The 21,614-nt window shown below is 38.2% G+C and overlaps 1 protein-coding gene and 1 long non-coding RNA gene across 5 annotated transcripts in view; one reads left to right on the top strand and one right to left on the bottom strand.

Moving 5' to 3' along the window:
- Nucleotides 1-21,614, top strand: part of ZBTB38 (zinc finger and BTB domain containing 38) — a 175,324-nt gene that overhangs the window by 60,053 nt on the left and 93,657 nt on the right. Inside the window, exon 1 of one of the 4 annotated variants that reach the window (XM_007502114.3) lies at nt 18,029-18,379. The exons of 2 other annotated variants lie outside the window; for them this stretch is intronic. The gene's annotated coding sequence lies outside the window, so the exon portion shown is untranslated. Of the gene's footprint in view, nt 1-18,028; nt 18,380-18,401; nt 18,960-21,614 lie in introns of those variants that run through there. One more of the 4 variants, XM_056807404.1, reaches the window with a different exon arrangement.
- LOC130455829 (uncharacterized) lies at nt 11,695-17,930 on the bottom strand. Its single transcript, XR_008913995.1, has 2 exons — nt 16,667-17,930; nt 11,695-15,197 (listed from the first exon to the last, which is right to left on the bottom strand). It is a non-coding gene; the product is annotated as an uncharacterized LOC130455829 (long non-coding RNA).

Raw genomic sequence — 21,614 nt, 5'->3', positions numbered from 1 at the left:
ACTCAAGTATGGCTACTGTGTATGCCCTAGCTTCTTGGGGCCACAGGTGAGAATTGGGTGGCAGGTAGAAACCAAAGGGAAAAAGCAGTCCCAAAATGGGAGTGGTGAGCCCTCACATTAGAGATATACTAGCCTTCCCTTGAATACCCTCCCCAAGAGAGAAAGTAATTACCCTCTCTATATTATCTATCTATCTATCTATCTATCTATCTATCTATCTATCTATCTATCTCTCTATCTATCTCTCTGTCTACCTTTCTGTCTCTCTCTCTCTCTCTCTCTCTCTCTCTCTCTCTCTCTCTCTCTCTCTATCTATCTATCTATCTATCTATCTATCTCCCTATGTGTGATTTCTATAGTAATGTCTATCCCTAGTAGATATGGTAATCAAAAAAATGAAAAAGGCTCAAAAAGGGAATCTATGGAGAGAAATAAAGACAGTTGATACCCAACTTTATCTCAATGTTAGCAGTTGTGAGCAAAATTCACCTAGACACAAAAGGAAGAAAAGTGGTATTGAGTAAGTGAAAGGGTATACATCCCTAGAGGAAAAATCAACTTGAAAATGGAGTCAGTATTATTCAAAGCAGCCTCTAGCACCTTGGAGTTTGAGGACCCGAACTCAGCAAATGCCTCCATCCAACCTTGGAGCTTGGAATCTAAGTCTACTTCTCCATTTATATAAACAAATATATCTATCTTTGAACTATCAGAATGTTTTGTCTAATTTGTTACCAAACCCTGCTGATATTACCAACCAGCAGATGTGCAAGAGTCAGCAGCTGTCCAGAGTATTGCTTTTAGATTTGGCGCTCACTTCTTTTGTTCAAAAACTGAATATAGACACTGGAAATTTCAGAGAACTTTGTAGACTCTTAAAGCCTACCTAGGTGCTCATAATTAGGGTGACAGCCATTGCAGAAATCTTTCATCCTTTTCTCCTCGAACATTTGTGGTGTTCGGTTTATGATTCATCATAAGTAGTGCTTGTCCTGCCTACCTTACAGAGTTTAAGAAAGCATTTTGTAAATCTTAAAGCGTTACCTGATTGCCAAATGCTGTTGTTATTATTCCTCTTCTAGTAGATGATGGATGACTGATCATCAGGGAATTTATACCAGGTTGAACAGATGATTTCTGATGTTCCTTTTAACTCTGAAGTTCTCTGATATTGAGATTCTGGTATATCATGCCATATATGTAATACCTACTCTGGGAGTAGTACTTCCCCAACTCCCATCTGCAATGGCAGGTGGGGTCTCCAGAGGGCACTTACTACAATTCTCGTTCACGGTTCTAGGGGTAACCCTGAGGTCTGATGATCACTCACAAGGTCATACTGGTATGTTCCTCATTGATTATTGGCTAGACAATTACTTGTTAGAAACAGTATTTACTAAACAGGAATAGCAAAGAAAGTTGTTATAGAAACATTCCCCCAAACCAGGAATCTGATCTCCCCATGCCCATGCAAGATCCCCGGGGAGAAGAGGTTCAAACTCAGAGAGTACAAGTAGCTAAAGGATTCTCTCTCCACTCCCTTTTAATGAAAGTCTACGTGTCTCTTCAGGAAGTTCTCATGCCTCATGTAGCTTCTGCTGGACTCCAAGTTGACACCCTCAGAGATCTCTGGAATTATCTAACTTCAATGTGTCTGTTTGGTCCTCAGAGCATCTCTTGGCTCCTGATAAATATGCTAGCCATTGCTGCTCCAGAGACATTACTAATAGCTCCAGTGAAGACTGTTCCAATGATGATGGGAACTCCAGACAGTCTGACTTTCAAAGTTCTTCACCTGGTCAGGAAGGGCAGGGGAGAAAAGGAAGAGAGAAAACACTCCCATTCTCTCCCCCTTCCCCAAAAGCTATTCATGAGTTCTTTCTCATTGGATATGACTAGCACTAGACTGCTTGTCTCCAAACTAGCTCACTGTTTTTATACATAGGCATACGGGAATGGCAGCTTCTTTTCAGCTAATCACAGAATATTTCCTTTGGGGTGTCATTTCTTTTCAGCCAGTGACCCAAAGCCCCTGTGACCTTATCAAGCTGGCGAAGGAGTTATTTATACCTAGTTTATTTTTATTAATTGAATGGAAATGTCTGGGATTCCTGTCATTCATTGGGATGGAAGAGGACCCTGATGCATTAACACAGATATCAGCACATCATGGCAATATAACCATAACAATGCACTGTGCCTGTCACATACTTGGCACTTAATAAATGCTTTTTGATTGATTGACAGTGATAATGGCATCATTTCAGGCAAAATATTTGCACATTCTCACTCTAGAGAATAGATCTTTGGAGCAGAAACTATTATGCAAAAGAAGCGATTCTCTGTAGCTCAGCATTCACCTCTATGGGTTAAGAAAGAGGTTGGATCAGATTTTTTAAAGTCTCTTTTGAGTACAACTACATTTATATTTCATTTTAATTTTAAATATACCTTCCTTGCATGCTATCCTCTTACATGACCACTAGAGGGCACACGGTACTACGTGAATAGGAAGAAGGACAAATCGTGAAATGAACAGTTTTGTTGTTTTTTTACTTCACTTCTAATGTTTCTGGTTCTGAGAATAGAGACCCAAGAAAGAGTTCTTGATGAGGATGGTGATGAAGATGACCCTTAGTAATGGCGATGATTGGCAATAACTGAAAAATATTTCTTTTCTGAAGTGCAATGGAGTTACTAGACAGTACCTAGAGGTGAAACTTCAGTGTTTGGAGAGATGGAGAGGTTCGGAAGTTTTTGTTTGTTATTTGAAATAAAGAATTTTCTGTCATACTTCAGATCTCTAAAGGGAGGCTGAACATCAAACGTGGCCATGTAAGTGGGGCAGGGAAAGCACAGATAGTCTTTATCCCTTGGTATGATTTCAGAAAGACTCAGTACCTCTTTGATTCTCTCCCATTTGTGACCAATGCCTTGAATTCCAGATAAGGACTTTATCTCTTGAATTTAAGGCTTTGGAACTGCTAAAATGTTACTGTCCCTCAAAGGGTTACTAGTTTGACCTTTTAATATTTTTATTTTAATTTCTACTACGATAATGGCAAATTCAAGTAGAGATGGGGCTACTAATTGGTACAGAAGACTCCTTGCAGGTTGCATAGTGACTTACTGATTTAAACTTGCTTTTTGAAATGTAATGCTATCCATATTTTAATTTATTTTGCTAAATATTTCCCAATTGCATTTTAATCTGGTTCAGGACTCATCAGAGAGTGTTGTGGGCAGCATGGGGCCGGGTACTATGAATCTTACCCCTCTGCTCCACAGGTTCCATAATCTGGTGGTTATTAACTACCCCCTATATCATCTGGTTCACAGTCTTCTCATCTTGCATGATTTCTGTCCTTGTCTTTTCCATAAATCTTCCATAGAGTATCCGTCCAATTGAGAGAGGCCCTACTGATAGGATTCTTTCAATATTTCATAAATACCAGGGCAACACTGGGATCACTAAAAAATTAACCTTCCCTCAAGGGCTGTGCTGGCACCAGCTTATACCAGCTTTTGTTAAATTTTCAGAAATTGGCAAATGCTACAAATCAGGACTTGATTTATTGTTTAGTTTGTCATCTAGACTTAAGAAAGTGATGGAGAAAATGTTCATGTAGAGTAAACTTAAAAGTGTGTCCAGCATGCAGGAGTTTTTTCCCAGAGAGAAAAATTGTTGAACATTTACTAGTATACCACTGCCCTTCCCACAAACTTCTAGTTCCTTTTTATGTGTCATCTTCCTCCCTCCTCTAATCTTTCAGGTTTTTGATAGTTTTTTTAAATAACATTTCCCATATATCAGTTGTCTTTATCAACATCTAAAGCCAGTTAAAACTCCCTACACATCTTTCCATTGGCTTTTAGGGTGCCTATAATTCTGATTCTCCTGACATCATGGTGATCTGTAGTTTGAGGCCTTATGCCATCAGTGGAAGAATGTTGGGATCTTTTGTTCAAATGGATTTTAAGGATTTCTAGCAAGATAGCTAAGTGACTGGTTATGCATGAGCCTAGCCCTTCTTTATCACTTCCTAAAGGAAAGAAAAGTGCCAAATAGGGTGAAAAAAAAGATGAGAAGATAAGAAATTCTCACGAAGGCATCTTTTCAGAAAAAAAAAAAACAGAGAAAAGCCTAAAGAAATTCGTTTTCATTTCAGCTTCTATATCCAGTCTGTTGCAGTATGTTATTTTGTTGAAAGTATATAAAGAAAATCTGATTCTCAGAGATATTGTAGTTGGCAAGGGAAAAGAGTATTTTGAAAGACAAGCAATATCTTAGTATTTTGAAAGTAGTTTTGACCTCATGACCATCCTGAAATGATCTTGAAGATCCCTAGAGGTCCAATGACTCCACTTTGAGAACCATATCACTATGGGAGGAGGAATTGCTGTGGGGGGTTTATGGGAAGACATGAACAAGTCAAACCGAATGAGAAGGAATAGAAGAGTTGTGGCGTAATGCCCAAATCAATAAAATAACAGTCACTGAAGTATCAAACTGTAATTTTCCACTTACTGTTTTTGTATTGATTTGTGTATTTGTGAATTATTTGTATACTGACTCTGTAGATGAGGAGAGACATGGAGTTAGGAAGACCTAAGTTCATCTCAGGCCTCAGACACTCGACTCTAGTTGTGTGACCCTGGGCAAGTTACTTAACCCCTATTTGCCTATTTCCTTATCTGTATAATGGAGATAATAACAGCATCTGCCTCTCATGACTGTTGTAAAGACAAAATGATAATAATTTTGCCCAATTTAGACACCTAAAAGGTCTATATAAATGTTAATTACTTTATGAGAATCTAGTTCTCTTCTATTAATCCAGTCATTAAATAGATTTGCAAAAATATGTAAAACATATTTTAAACATTTAAAACATACTCTTCTTTCTATTTTGTTTGTTTTAGAAAATATAGTTAATTTTCATTAAAATGTATATTGTTTAAAAATAATAAATTTAGTATTTCTAAATGAATAAACATTTAAAAATTTGTCAGTTTTGATTTCTGATAATATAAATATTAATGGATATAACCCACATAAATAAAAACTCTTTGGGATCTTTAATAACTTTTTTGAAACATGGACTCTGCTGGTAGTCTAGTGACACCTACAAACCCCTTCTCAGATTAATATTTTTAAGTGCATAAATGGAAGTGAATAGAACTACAAAGGAAACCAATTGTATTGAAATACAATGATCAAAATATGAAAGGGGAAAAAACAAAAACAAACCCGAGTTCACCACCTGGGTTAAAAGTTCCTCCTGCCAGCCATCTCAACCTAACGTACATAGCCATGACACAGATCTTAGCTACATGATCAGCAGACTTCATTTTCTGATCATAGAACTCTGACATCCTTCATGCCTCTTCTGTACAATTTACTGTCGGTGAAATGTTTCCAACTAGTCAGTCCCAATGTGTACCCCTATCCCTATTGTCCTATCAGTGATTCTCAACTTTGATTCTTTTTTTTTTTAAATGAGAAACGTGCCTTTTATTCTGAAAAGAATATGGAATCCTTGAAACTTTGTGAGAAGGAAGAGCATCATGGTCAGACGTAGCCTTTTTTAGTTACATGTAGAAACAATTTTTAACAATTGTTATCTGACATTTTGCAGTTCAGATTTTCCCTTTCCTCCCTTCCTCCTTCCTCCCCAAGGAGGCAAATGGTCTGAAATAGGTTATACCATTGCACAGGGCTACTGAGCAATGCATATTTCCATATCTTTTATGCTGTAAAAGAAGACACGTATATCACATATAAGACAAAACTCATGAAGAAAGGAAATAAAATGAAAAATAGAATATCAATTTTGATTCTTCAGAGACTAATACTATCATTGAAATAATATTTATGATGAAAACATGGATCATTGTTTCAGGGAGAATCTTACATTTTCAAAAGGCAAACAATCCATTCTCTTCTTCTGTTCAATTGTGAACAGGACTGGGTGTTAATTTACAATCTTTGTCCAAAGAAGAAATATGGAAGGACATAAGAACACTCCAAGAAGACTTTTAAAAAAGGCAAAGAGGAGAACCGTGATTTTGGAATAAACAATGGAAAATGTTAATGTAGTAGTAAAGACTCTGAAAAAATGAATTGGAAAGAAACAATCATAGACATATTTAGACACAGGCTAAAATGGGACAATATATCAGAGCAAAATTAAATGATAAAATTTGAGGAATGCTTTTAGACTTCAAAAACTGGAACAATTGGCCTAGAAGGTAGAACTTAGCAAGAAAAGCTGAGAATTATAATATTCCCCCCAAATCAGGATAAAACAAAGAGCCCAAATACTATATTTCAGGAAACAATCTAAGCAAATTTCCTGGAAATATTAGGGGAAAAAAGGCAAAACAAAAATCAGTATAATGCATGACATCATTGAAAAACCTCCAGTTTAGTTCATCTAAAAAGTATGATCTCCTATTTTCAGTATCAAGAAGAAAATAAAGTAAGCTTCCAGGAGGAAGAAATTTGTATATAAAGAAGAACAGTGTGAGAGAGTGCAAAAAGTGATGAATTTGTAGTCAAGAGACTTGTTTGAAGCCTCTATTCTGCTCATTGTTTTATGTGCGACATTGGACAATTACTTTATTTCTCTAGGCCTCAGTTACCTCATCTGTAAAATAAGGGATGTGGGTGGAGGGCAAAATTAGATGATTCCTAAGGTTCATTCTAGCTCTTAATCTATGACACTAAGACCATTTCAAATTCAAGAAAAGTCTTGAATAGCATATGCCCAGATTGGTTCACAGAATAAGAGTAGAAAATATGCTCTCGGGTTCCAAACTTCTGGGTATCAGTACAAGCAGGGCAGGGAAGAGGAGGGGAATTAGACAAGGAATATCATATAATAAGTATATTTAAAACAGAAAATACAATAAAATGTATTATGCATTAGCTAAATCTAAAAAATCAGGAGCTGCAAATATTGTTTCAGAAAAGGCAATAGTAAAAACAAACATTATCAAATGAGGCAATAAAGAAAACCACATTATGTTTAAAGGAACTATAGATAATCAAAGAATATCATTACTGAATACCAATATACTGAATGGCACCAAGGAAATGCTAACTGAAATGAAAAAAGATCTGACTAGTAAGAGCTTTTAATATGCCTCTTTCATGACTATATAAGAGAAATATAAACAAGAAGAAAATGATGGCTTTGGTGAGCATATGGAAAGCAAAATAGATTTTATAGAAATGTAGAAATCATTGAATGTGACTAAAGAAATGCAGCATTTGGCAGTTGTTGCTATAGAGGTGAGAGGCATCCAAGAGATATTCGATTCTTTCTTCTCCATCATTCTTCCTAGAAAGGGCTGAGACTGAATCTTTCTTTAAGGGTGGTTTAGGGTTGGTCTCAGTCACTGTTCCTTTCTCCCTGCCTATCTCCTCTCTTGAGTCAGAGACTAGAGATTCAATCAGCCACAACTTAAAATCTGGGGGCAATATAAAGGTCTTCAAGCCTGGATGATCCTCTTCTCTGATATTTCATGAAATTTATGTCAGATGGAAAATGATCAAAAAAATTTATCCTTGTTTGGAGACCCCCATTAGGAAAATAAAGAACATTCAGAAAAGAGGTTTAAGGCTCTATTCTAATATTAACATATGTTAATCTGTCCAATTATATTACAACAAAATTAAATTTGTCAAATTTCAACTAACCCCTGGATCCATCCATTCCCCTTTCTTGGCACAGACTAAGTATATAGCATATGCATTCATGGCCAACTTGACATTTCTTGATATGTGAAACAAAATCAGAATACCATAAAGAGTTTGGATAAATGAACATGAAGAGTCTATAAAGGGACTTGTTATTGAATAGGCATCGGGCGGACAAGTTGGTAAAAGAATAGACCTTTTTTTTTTTTTAAAGAACTTCTCTTAGTTCTTAAAGAGGCAATTACAACCAACAACTTCAATCTGAATTTTTTTTTGTCCATGACAGGGTAGCCCCAATGGTTTACCATATTTCCTTTCCAGCCTGGCTTTTTCCATTTTCTGTTTTCTCGCTGATCCTAGGCTGTTGCTCCAATTCAGTTCATTGAGTCCTGGGAGGGCAGAGGGTTTCTCATCTCCTCCTGGCTACTGCTGCTGCTTAACTCCTGCCATCCCTGTCATCTCCTTTCACATTCTGACTTTCCACAGATTTTATATCTTTGTCAAAATTCCTGGGTGTTACTCAAGTTCATCACCCAGCTTAAGGATCAAGATGGCCCAATTCTTGTCAAAGGGCTAAAAGGAAATGCTTGATCCTCAGAACTATAAATCCTAATAAGTTCTCAAAATCCTACTATGGAAGTATATTTATTTTTTTGCATTGAGTAGTATCATTGTAAAAACTGATCATGTGCTGTGCATAAAGTCATAAATAAGTATAGAAAAGCCATATTATAACAAATATTAATAAAATACAAATAAGGACTGAAATGACAAAATATTATTGAATTGATAAACAAAAGACTGGAAAAACCATAAACCACAAGCTAATTTTATTTTTTTAAGTTAGAGGAAAATAAGTATCATATTAAAAAATGAGAATGTGGAATTCAAAAATGGAGAGGAAGTATAGGAAATGATCAGAAACTATGATAACCAATTATATTCTTAAAATTTTTTAAAAACAAATGAAATGAATGATTAAAATGATTAAAAATTATATAATAGCTAAAATGAGTGAAACAGGAATGAAAGAATCTCAACAACTGAACCTCAAAAAAGGAAGTTTGTAAATCATGTACACCTAAAGAAAAAAAAATGGCCCAGATAAGTTTGCAAATAAATTCTATTATACATATAAAAATAAATAATCCCTATGCTACCTAAATCATTCTCAAAAAATAAAAAAGAACTCTACCTAATTCTATTTATGGCCTTGGTAGTAAACTATAATGGTAATGGTGGTAAAAATAAAGTAGAGAAAAGATAAATATAGGCCAATATCACTAATGAGTATTGATACAAAAAGAGCAAATAGAATATTAACATATCAAAAAATTATTCATTATGCCCAGGTTGTATTTATGCCAAGAATATTTCAAACTAAAATTATTTGCATAATTAATCATAGGAGCAGCAAAACCAACAAATCTCATGTATTAATAGGCCTAGAAAAGGCATTAAAAAAATACAACACACTTTTATCCATAAACTAAAAATTGGGGGCAGCTAAGTGTCTCAGTAGATTGAAAGCCAGGGCCAGAGATGGGATGTCCTAGGTTCAAATCTGGCCTTAGACACATCCTAATTGTGTGACTCTAGGCAAGTCACTTAACCCTTATTGCCTAGCCCTTACCATTGCAAGTTAAATTAGGGATTTTGACAAAATAAGAGAGTAGCTTTTAATAATTTAAGTTTTAATGAGAATATAGTAGAGTTGTAAATGAATATTATCCCTTTAAGCCAGAGAAAAGGAAACTTCTAGCAGCTTTTAACAATTAACAATTTAGTTTAATTAAAAGAGATAGTAAAAGAATATAGCAAAATGAATATAGTAGAGAAATATAGGAAATATATATTTCCTAATGTCTATACTAGTTATCCTGTAACTACTTATAACTACCTATAATTATTACCTAAAACTGCCTATATCTACCTATAACTACCGCTAATAACAACCACCTTGCAAAGTTCCAACTCAATCCAGCCCAATCAAACCAACCCAATCAGTGTTTAATCCAACCCCAATTAGGTCTGTTGAAGACCAGCCATTTTTCAAACAGTTAAAGAAAAAAACAAACTTAACATCCCAAACCAAAAGCCAAAAACCCCCAAACCAAAAAGCCCTCTAAAAGCTAAAGTCAAAAGTCTTCCCAGTAAACTCAGGTCTGCCTTTTATATTCCAGCAACTAAACGCCAACCACCAACCCAATACACTCCCAGCAACCAATTTTGCAGCTCCCAGCCCTAACTTTCAGTAACTGACAGACCAACCAACTGACACAGGCCCCTTTTATACCTTTTTTCTACCTCACTTCCTGTCTCTATGTTTTCTACTTCCTGTCACTGTGGACTAGTTAATCTTTACACATCTCTATGGTAAGAGGACCTCCAGGTCTCCCGTTAAATTAAAAAAGGAATAAAGAATTCCTTTTTACACCACTCTTCTGCCTTGGACCCAATGTTCAATATTGATTCTAAGATAAGGATATTTTTTTAAATGATAAAAAATTATTTGAATAAAAGGACATTTCCCTAATTCAATCCAAAGCATATATCTAAAACTAAGGGCTAGCATTATTTCTGCCATTTATTTATTTGTTATTTATACATATGATTAAATGCTTGTGATCATTATTATTAAACCTCTGGGATACAGATACAAAAGAGATCACCTCCATACTCAAGGAGCTTACATTCTAATGGAAGAGACAATATATATGAGGCAGTGATTCCTAGGGAAAAATGATTTTTCTGGAAAATGGTGAGTGGAGCTATAGGATCGTCAAGTGACTCAGCCTTTCCAGAAGCAATGGCAGTGTTGATTTGAGTATGATTCTCAGAGTAAAAATTGGAAATTATTGGGGGAGATGGGAATCCCTTCATGGCGACTGGATAGGAAGATGGCTACAAAGAAGCACAATTGGAGCTCTGAAGCTGGCTAGATAAAGAAACACAATGTTTATTTTTGCCTTTGGAACACAATAAAACCAACTTTACTGTTTGCTTTTCAAGGAGAACTTGTGAGTCATTCTTCTGTTTAGCTGCAACTTTTTGCTATCTTTTGATTTTGTTATGGGGAAACATTATATGTTGCCAGTAGTATAGAAATATTTCCTCTGTTTGATGATTGGGTGGAGAGCTCATATTTGGAATATCAACAGTTGCATTCATGTTGATCGACAAGGGAAAATCTGTGATTTGCTAGGCATAGTGGCACTCATCTGTTATCCTTGTTTCTGGGGTTTCTGAGGCTGGTGGAGTTCTGAACTGCTATAGGTTAAGATGGTCAGGTGATTGGGGAAGATTGGTGGATAGAAAGCCAAGCCTGGAGATGAGAGTTTCTGAGTTCAAATCTGATGTCAGATACTTCCTAGTTGTGTGGCTTTGGGCAAGTCACTTAATCCCAATTGCCTAGCCCTTGTCACTCTTCTGCCTTGAAATTGATACTTAATATCACTTCTAAAATGGAAAGTAATGGAGTTTTTTAATAGATGATTAAATATCTAGACTGTCTGGTACCAATATGGTGAGGGAGTAGCACAGAAAATGGAAAAACAGGTTGCATATGTAGCAGTTCAAAGTTTCCTTGCCAATCAGTATTCAGATTAGGTCCATAAATGGGTTAAATTTTTTTTAATTAAGAAATTAATAAAATCTATAATTATTAATAACCTGGCCCTATTCTTTCACTGTTGGAGAAAGGAAGAGGAGCAAACAGCCCTGAGTCATATTATATTTTCTTTGGTTCATGTGTTGCCATGGCCATGGAATTCATTACCAAGTACCCAGATTGCTGGAGATGAGCATCTCTATATGTAGCTGGGATGGTCTTTGAAGAAGATGGAGAACATACATGCCTTGAACTAGGCTGCCATAACTGTCAAGAACCCAGGATCATTTCCATGCCAAAGTGAGATATCAGAGCAGGACTTTTGTCCAAGAATACAAAACTTTAAACATCTTAAATAATACAACAACCCCAATTAGAATCATGAAAACTAACTTTTCATTCCACTATAATTCGCATCCTAACAAATCCATCTTCAACCAACTTGTACTTGTTTAGAATTCTAATGAATAAAATTGCAAATGGAAAAAATAAAATGTATACAAAAGGGATGAGAAACATTATCTGTGACATTTGCCATTCCTTCCTCCACTCTAAATGCAAGATGCCCTTTTGGGAAAGAAATGACTCACTCAAGCATGTTCAGATGCAATAATTTACCCGATTTATGTAGGCCCTTCACTATAATTAATTTAGGAAGTAAAATGTCACTGTGCTCTAGCCTGACATAAAAAATTGAGTCACTTGAAATTTTATAATCCAAAAATCAATTCTCTAACTACCAAATTCAGAGGATCAATGCTTCCCAACTCTCTTCTCTTTATTCCAGCCCCTTCTCTGACTTTGTGATCTTAATCCTACTTCAAAAATGAAAACTCACTATCTACATGAGGGCCTAACTCTATCTAATGGTCTTAAAATGGCATTTTCACAGTCATTTTTTGCTGGTTAACCTTAGGGGGCTTTTTATTTCTTTACTTTTTTTTTTAGTGTTGTTAAGACTCTTTATTATACCCTGGATATTTCTAACATAAATCCTCTTCCCGATCTCAACCACATAATGGTCCCCTTCTTTGTAACAAAGAAAAGCAGTTAAGAAAATTAACTAATACATTGATGGCATCTGACAGTTTATGCAACATTCTGTCCCCATAGTCTTTCCCACTAAGAGGTAGGATGAATATTTCATTATTTTCTGGCATCTTGCTCGGTCAGTACAATTACCCAGAATTGGCTTCCTTGTAATGTATTCATTCTTCTCTTGGTTTTGTTTACTTTACTTTGTATCAGTTAATATGGCTTCTCATGTTTTTCTGAATGTCTCATCTTTTTCATTTCTTATTGAATGATAATATTCCATTACTTCCAAAACCGTAGTTTGCTCAGCAATGAACACCCACTTTGTTTCTGGTTTACTACCACAAAAAGTGCTGCTATGAATAGTTTGGCTTATACAGGGTCTTTCTTCCTGTCTTTAACCTCCTTGGGGTATATACCCAATAGCGAGATCACTGCGTCAAAGGATATGAAGAATTTTGTACGTTTTCTAATATAATTACATATTGTTTTCCAGAAAGGGTGAACCAATTCACAGCTCCACAAAAGTACATTAGTGTGCTTTTATTAGACCCTCTGGCCTGACTCTTTTCACCTTCCAACATCTTTGCCACATAGAAAGGTATAAAGTAAACAGTTATTTTAGTTTATGTTTCTCTTTTTATTCATGATCTGGAACTTAAAAAATACGGTCCCTGCTGGTTTGCAATTCTTTTAAAAATGATTTGTTCATATCCTTGGTCACTTACTGAGCACTGGCTTCTGTTAATCTTACAGTTTCTTGACTTCTTGGAAACGGTACAGTGACCAAGTTTGAGAAATATATTCATTTCAAAGTCAATCAATCAAGTATTTATTAAGTAACTACTAAGAGATTAGAGGCAGTATGGTATAATGCTTGGAGGGCTATGGATGTGACCTTGGGAAAGCAAGTTAATCCCTCAGTGCCCCCAGACAACTCTCTAAGACTCTACAGTTTCAGAGCTGGGATTGAGGGTTAAACATTAGGGAATTCCTTCCATTAGTATAGATCCAAACTAGTAGGCATTCATCATGAAATTCATAATCTCGTTTACTGTAGGACAGTAGCAATCCTTTATTCATAATCCTGGTTAGAGTTTAATTCTGCCTGATCAAGAAATCTAATTTGTATATGATTTGTTTTTTTCTTTTAATCACTTCAAATTCGATGGAATCTAATATTTATTAAATACTCATTATAAATGGCTAGTACCTAATTTAAAGTAATTAGATATTTAGGCACAGGGACTGGGCAAAGGACTGAAATCATCAGTCCTTTCATTGGTATAAAGAGCAGTTAAGGAAGGACCTACTCTACCACCACAAATCAGTGCAATTTGTAGTCTATTGTTATTTTTAAACCTTTACTTTTATCTTACTAACAATTCTAAGACAGAAGGACAAGAGCTAGGCAATGGGGGTTAAGTAACTTGCTCAGGGTTACACAGTTAGGAAGTGTCTGGGGCCAAAGTTGAACTCAGGTCCTCCCAACTCCAGACCTGGCACTCTACTAGCTACCTAGCTGCCCATTGTAGTCTCTTTAGAGACTCACTTAAAGCACTGAGAAGTTAAGAATCTTGTTTAGGGACACACAGCCATTAGGTATCAGATGCAAGATTTGAACCTAGGTCTTTATGGTTTCAAAACCAGCTATTTGTCCCTAGGCCATGCTGCCTCCCTAGTCAAAAAGACCCCTGACCAGAACATACATCAAAATAAATAGATATGAAGAGTAACAGAATTGGTTATAATAGCCATATGATGGCTTAAACATATTGTCATGGAGTGATATTAACATATTAAAGACTATAATTCTGTGAAGTTCCTTGAACTGGACTACAAGAGCAAATAAGAATCAAGTCAAATAGATATGAGCTCCATCATTTAAAAAAGCAGATTCCATGAAACCTCATTAATTTTCACTTTATGCTGCAATTTCCTTCTGCATAAAATGGGGAGAATACCTTTAATATCTTCCTCATTTGGGTTGTTGTGAGACTTAAATGAAATTATATATCTTGAAAGAAGGGGTAAACCCCAAAGTGCTATAAAAATACACCAATTGTTCTTAACAGTCCAATCCTAGTAATTAGAGGTTCATAATAATTCAACCAAGAGTAGATTCTCCATAAAGAAAGAATTGGTAAACAATTGGATGAATGGAAAAATTTGCAAAGGGAATATCTGAAATACTTTCAGAAAATGAAGTGTTTTAAGAACACAAAACACTATCTGTTTGCATTTAAGCAATCTATCTTATCAATCATAAATGAATCCATTCAACACAGCCCAATAATTAAATTACTTGGCAACAGTTTGTTAAATGAATCCACATTGTTGTAGTGTTTTTTTTCCAATTAAAGCTATGTTCCTATTTAACAGTTTTAAAATTTTAATTAAAATTTTCTTTTTTTTAATTTTACCATTAATTCTTTGTCAGTTCTAGACAATGTCACCTGAATGTTTCTGCACTGTGCACTTTACTGAATGAATGAGTCCAATGTCCCTCTGGAGTGTCTAGCTTCAGACTGACATCATAAACACAGAAAATCCCAGAGATGACAACCAGGGAAAAGCAGTACACAAAACATTAATATGCTTAATAACATATGAACACAATTCATCACATCATCAAAATATATCATTAAGGACAATCGTTTAGGTTGTCTATAACACAAATAAAAGGTGGGGGGCACTTTCTGAGCAGAAAGTGAATGAGCGTTCCTGACGGTTTCATGTTCAGATGAGCTGGATATGAAGGAGGTGTAATTTCAGGAGCTTCTTTGTATTACCCTGCGAGGTGCCTTGTCTATGGCCTTCATTTGGTCTCCATGGTTAAAGTCAACCCTAGAGAAAACAGAAAAAGCAAGCCCGTGTCTTGGGATTAGTAACAGTTCTAAACTATTCATTTTCTTTTCCATTTCATGTTATTCCAGTATCACAAAGTATTATCTAAACTTCATCTAATTTGGGAGATACCTTATCTGACAAGCAACTTAAACTACTAAGAGTCTGGTGGACAAAAAAAGGGTGATAGAAGAGATCAAAGAAACTAGTTACTAAAGACCTACATGATTTTTAAAGTAATGAGTTTTCAGCCAAAGGCCAAGCTATATGGGAATGGGCAGAATAAATCCTATTAAGGTTTCTTTGCTTTTTTGTGGGGGAGGAAGACAACAAACACTTTGGAGTTTTCTATAGCCTGGGAATATGGAACAATGGAAAGAATATCAAATTTGGAGTGGGGAAAGGTTGAAACCACCTTTGAAACATACTAGCTGTGTGACAAGGGACACATACAATTTAGCCACTTGGGGCTCAGTTTTCTCATCTGTAAAACGAGGATGATAATACCTGTAGAACTAACTTCACAGGATTATTGTGAGAATCGGCTTAGCTAAAACTTGTAGACAAGCCCTGTGTATGTGTCAGTGATTATGACTCTTCCCCGTTTTGCTGGGTAGGCAAACTATAACATTATAACATAACATAACACAACATAACATGACATAATATAACATAACATACTATACTATACTATACTATAATGTATTTAGTTTTGAAAAATGTCAAGAATGTGTGTGTACTCTGTCAATTCATGGAAAGGTATATAAGAAAAATCTGTTAGGTAAAGAGAGCAGAATACAAAATAGTATCTATGCATAGATTTGTTGTTGGTGTTCAGGCATGATCCATTCTTTTAGGTGACCCCATTTGGGGTTTTCCTGACAAAGATACTGCAGTGGTTTACCATTTTCCTCTCCAACTGAGACAAACAAGATTAAGTGATTTACCCAAGGACATACAACTGGTAAGTGTCTGATGCTAGATTTGAACTCAAATCTTCCTGACTCCAGGTCAGGCATTCCATCCACTCTGCCACCTACCACCTATTTACAATTCTGTTTTAAAAAACTGTGCGATTGTATAGTAATAGGGAGAAGAGGTGTGGCATAGTAGAAAAAAACTGTATGAAGCCAGGGCTTGAGTTCAAATCTTCCCTGACACTTCTTGCCTAGTGACTTTGGGGAAATCATTTTATTTCCCAGAGCGGTCAAATTCAAATAGAAAGGATCTTCTTGAACTTTACTTTGCAGAGGAGGTTCTGTCCTGCTTGGTTGAGGAATTCCAATGAATTCACAAGTCTGCTCTGTATCTCTTTGTACAGATAATGAAACAGGAAGAAAAGTAATATTGATCAGAAAGAGTTTGATGGTCAAAAGGTTGTTTTCTTTACTAAAGTAAGCTTGTTAGTAATACAAAATACAAGAGACTGTGAGAAAGAGGGACAAAGAGAGAAAGAAGTTGGTTTCAACCTGTTCTTCTGGCTGCCGCGTACTGATGACATCAGGGACAAAGTCTCCATGGAATGAAAGTGATTCCTCTGAGTAGCAACTGGCAGAATTCCCAGTGGAAAGGCAAGGTTCCTCCCTCTGCTGCCATTGCAGGTGGAAAGATTGCCTAATCTAAAGAGAAAGGCTCCATGGTTCTTGACTGGCCCGCTCACACAGGTGGAATTGAAAACAACCTACATATTAGTATTTGAAAACAATACGATAGCCCACCAACAAATTTATCTAATCTGCAATAGAAGCAACTGAGGCAGGGCTCCGTGCCAAGAATTACTGATTAGAGACCTGATCCCTTTCAATGAAGAGGACCTTGTATCTTCCTCACCAGGTGTGATTTCCCCCTTCCTCCAGGGCACAGCCCTTATAGTGCCTGCTTGCCCAAATGATGAGGAAGACTAAAATGCAAATTCTGATTGGTTGGCAAACTCACACTCTCCTGGAGAGTTGAAGTATAAAGCTGCCAACCACTGATGAACAACAGGACTGACGCCTCTGGGATTTCAGAATGGGCATGGCAAGGGTTGATTCTGCTAAGCTGTCACCAGCACAGGATGAGCAACTCCCCATGTTGAGCAACAGTTAGCGCTGACGGAGTCAAGATTCAAACTGGAGCTCTCGAACTCCAAATCCAAGGCCTCTGATCGCCTCATTTTACAAATGTGCTTAGCAAAGGACAGGTGGCACATAGTAGGTGATTAATAAATGTTCATTGACTGAAAAGCGTCAGAGGGAACCAATCTGGGTCTGGAAGCGCCCTCAGAGGTCATCTAACTCAACTTTCTCATTTTATAGATGAAGAACCTGAGACCAGGAGAAGTAAATGACTTTCCCAAGGTCACCCAGCAAGCAATCTCCAATTTGGAATTCGAATTTAGGTGCCCTGGCTATAAATTTCCAGTCTGAACCACTCTCTGCCAGGCTGATCAGCACCATCTAGGGCACCCTTTCAGTCAGTGCCAAGGCAGAGGCGGATCTAGCAGGCCCAGGAGAAATTTTCTCAGGGTATCCCAGCTCCTAACACCCCAAGAGAACAAAGATGTGGTGGCAAGCCAAGCACTGGGGGAGCTGGGGGTGGAAGGGGAGGCCCTCAAAGGCCCTTTATGTCCCCTGCCCCTTAGCGGGGCAGCAGCTTTGTAACCAAGGCTGCTGCCTCTGCTGAGTCAGATACTGTGAGCTTCTGTCCCTGACGTCATCTGAGCTCGCTCAGTCCACCAGCCTCTTCCCCAGCAGCCAGGAAATTGGACTGGAGGGGGGGGGGATGGGAGTAGCAGCTGCAGTAAATCTCAAAGTAAGGTAACCGCCTCTTGTGCCCTGCCCTCCCCTCTGCTCTCCTCCCTCTGGCCGCCGGTCTCCTCCTCCTCCTCCTCCTCCTCCTCCTCTTCTTCCTCCTTCTCCTCCTCCTCCTCCCCTCCCAGCTTTTTTTTTTTCTTCTTCTTTAAGCCCCTGGTGGGAGGCAGGACGGGCTGTAGCCCCAACTTTACTGAACATGAGCAATGCAGGAAGTCAGAGTGGTGACATCAGCGGGCAAATATCTGGAGCTGGTCGGGGCAGCAGCTGAAGGAGCCCAAGAGGCAGAGACAGACAGACAGAGAGAGAGAGAGAGAGAGAGGTAAAAGCAGGCAGCGCTCCTGAGCCCTGAGCCCGGGGGAGCGGGCAGCAGAGGAGTCTGCACAGAGAGTAAGTCTGGGGGGGCAACCCCTTGCACCTTCCCCCTCAGCTAGCACAGGGCCCCCTCCCAAGAGCCACCCACCAGAAGCTGTACGAGGGCAAGTGAGTGGACCAGGAGCTCCATCTCCCCCCCAATGGAGAGAGGGAGAGAGAGAGAGTGAGCGAGCAAGACAGATCTCGTGGCCTGGGGAGGCTGGGTGCCTGGCACTGACTGCCACTGGAATGCAGGCAGGGGCAGGGAGAGGCAGGAGTGCCAACAGGGCCTGGGCTGGGTACAACCACAGAGCCCGCAATGCCAGCCTGGGCTCCCATCTGGCCCGCAGAAGGGAGACGGAAGCCTCCAGGATCCAAGGTGCCAGGGCTGCAGCCCTGAGAGAGGCTGCCCAGGCTCAGGGCTCTGTCCGGCTCTCCCCTTCTCTGGTCCCCTGGCCTTGGCTCTGACCACTGGAGCGTTGCCTGCCTGTCTTCAGAGACTTGGGGAGAGTTTACTTCCTGGGTCATGAACTGAGCGGTCCCACTTCCAAACAAACCCTCTGGCTAGCTGGTGCCCCTCGCCTCTCACATGGCCCTTGGCCACCTGGAACAGCAGGTAAAGGAAGACCACAGCCCAGGCAGGGGCTGGATTGGCAGGCTGCGGAACCGTAGTCCCCAGTTTGCTAACCTGATTACTCGCGCTTCCACTGTCCAGTGCCCTATTTATGGAAGGATTATTTTTACTCCTGCGTATGCCCTCACATCTGGCATAAGAGCAGATGCCAGAACCCTGCCTATGGCGGCTCGTCTTTTCCGCATGGCGTATCTTCCTACCTAACACTCTCTGGTTCCCGCAAACCTTGGGTCTTCATTTTGCCTATCCCTTTTATGTTTATGTGATGATTTCTGGTGACAAAGCACTCCCCATTATCTTGCTTTAATACTCACAACCATCCTAGGCGCTCTGTAACCCAGTACTCTAACTCCCATTTTATGGATGAGATAACTGAGGCTGAGACAGCTATCCTACTGGAAAGGGCACCATATGTTGGAATCAAAAGATACTTTCAATCCTGGCTCTGATGACAATCTGTGTGAATTTGGAGGTGTCCATCGATCTCTCTGGGCCTCCATTTCCTCATCTGAAAATGACCAGGTTGGACCAGAGGGAACCTAAGATTCCTTTTAGGTATAAAATTCTACCATATGTTGGAGGTCACACAGCAATTCCGTGGCAGGTCTGGGCCTTAAACCCACGTCATCTGAATCCAAGCCTCGTGTGCTTTTCAGTATCCCAACTTCTAGATGGTGGCAGTTATCTAGAATCCCCTACGACGCAAGGAAGCAAATTTCCAGAAAAAAAAACAAACTAAAAAACTAAAAACATTTTAACTTGTATGTGCCTACAAATACAAAAGAATCATTCTAAAAGCCTTCTGATCAGCCTGGCTGAGCATTCTCTTTTCCCCCAACTTGTCCAAAAAGTGCCATTGTCAATTGGCTAGTTTGGAGAAAAACTCAACTGAGAGCAGCTTCCATTTCGTTTTACATAACAGACATGTTCCCAAAACCATTGGTATGAACTGATTTTTTTAGAAAAATGTGTGCTTTTTTTTGGTCAAACAATCCTATTTTAAGTATATCAGAGGAACAGACCATTTACAGGAAACTCATGGCAATCCCTTGACCGTAACTACTTTTTTTTTTTTGATGCTGTCGGCAAGCTTCACAAAACCTTTACCTCTGGGAAGCTGCGTGAAATGTGCCAAAAGTCAACTTTTTTTTTTTTAAGTTGGGTGAGAGGAAGTAAGCCATCTGGTAGCTTCCTATGTTAACTAATTATTCTTGTTAACTAGGTGCTAAGCTTAGTTGTTTTTAATTCTCTGAATAGAAGAATTGTCAGCATCTTGTAAATTTCCACTCCTCAGAGCAAAGCACTGGTTGTCTACCTTAGTTATGGCTTCCGGTGAATATTTTTTGTAAAATAAATCACCACTCTGATTTATAAATTTGAGGCTTTGGACACAGAGGGTCGTATAAGAGCCGTCTTAAAATTAGTAAAAATTGTGCCTCACAATTTTCTGTAGCAAGGTCCGTGGGCCATAACTGATTTGACAAATGCCATTTGGACCTTAAAGTCTTGTTTTCAATTGCTTCTAGAACGATTAATCATGAATGCCGTAGGAGCAGCTTTTTAAAGGACATATGCAGGAATTTATAGGGCCTTACAAAATTCTCAGGGACTAGAATGATTAAACTATTATGTCCAGAAAAATATCTAGATATAATGATGGCCCAGGAGATGGGGACAGGCAGGGAACATGGACTAATCAATCAGATTGGTTCCTGTGTTCTGGATTACCAGAATTTCCTTTTCCAGGCCCCTTTAATGCAAGAATTTTTAACCATTTTTTTTTGGTCATGGACCCTTTTCGTAGTCTGATGAAACCCCTTTCTAGAATTCTGTTTTTAAACAAATAGAATAAAATACGTAAGATGACAAAAGAAGCAAATTACATTGAAATATAGCTGTCAAAAAAAATTTTTTTAACAAAGTTCATTCACTCCAGTTTAAGAACACTTGCCCTAATCCCACCCTCATTTTATTAGGGAAGAACCATCATGGTCCTGGAGTCTGAAGATCCAGGTTGTAGTCTCAGGTCTTCCACTGATCAGCTGTGGCATCTTGAGCAAATAATTTAGCTTTTGCGTCTCAGCCTCTGCCTGTATAACATGAACCAAGATAATTTCTAATTTTCTTCAAGCTCTAAGTTTCTGTGAAGGAAAATGAGAATAGAGACATGAAAGCTGAGAGCCTAGGTAACCCCTAGAACTGGTGTAAATTAAGTTTTAGATCACCTTCTTTCTTTGGGTCAATTCAAATAGAATTAGATGGGGTTACTTACTTACTACTATAAGGTATCAGAGGTAGCAAGATGATATTATAGGCAAAAGACCTGAGCTTCTCTGCCACTCACACATTATATGACTTTGGAAAAATCATTGAATATGTCAGAACCTTGGTGTATTTGCACAACCTACTTAAAAGGGTTTTAACATGAAATAAAGTTATCAGTTATAGGTTCACCCCAGAAAAAACTGGACAAGGCTCTGCCCCCTCCCCCTTGTGTCTCCTTGACAATAGGTGGATTCACCTTGCCTGAGGCCCTGGTTGCTCCATTAACGTGGCACTCTGTTCTGGCTTTGACCCAAATTCCCAGCTTTGAAGTTACTGCAACAGCTAAGATCAATGAGTTGATGACTAGATTGA

The sequence above is a fragment of the Monodelphis domestica genome, chromosome 8 (assembly GCF_027887165.1).
Source record: "Monodelphis domestica isolate mMonDom1 chromosome 8, mMonDom1.pri, whole genome shotgun sequence".
In the NCBI taxonomy this organism is placed as follows: domain Eukaryota; kingdom Metazoa; phylum Chordata; class Mammalia; order Didelphimorphia; family Didelphidae; genus Monodelphis; species Monodelphis domestica.
Note: the sequence above shows the minus strand (reverse complement) of the source record. Positions and strands in the feature narration are given on the sequence as shown.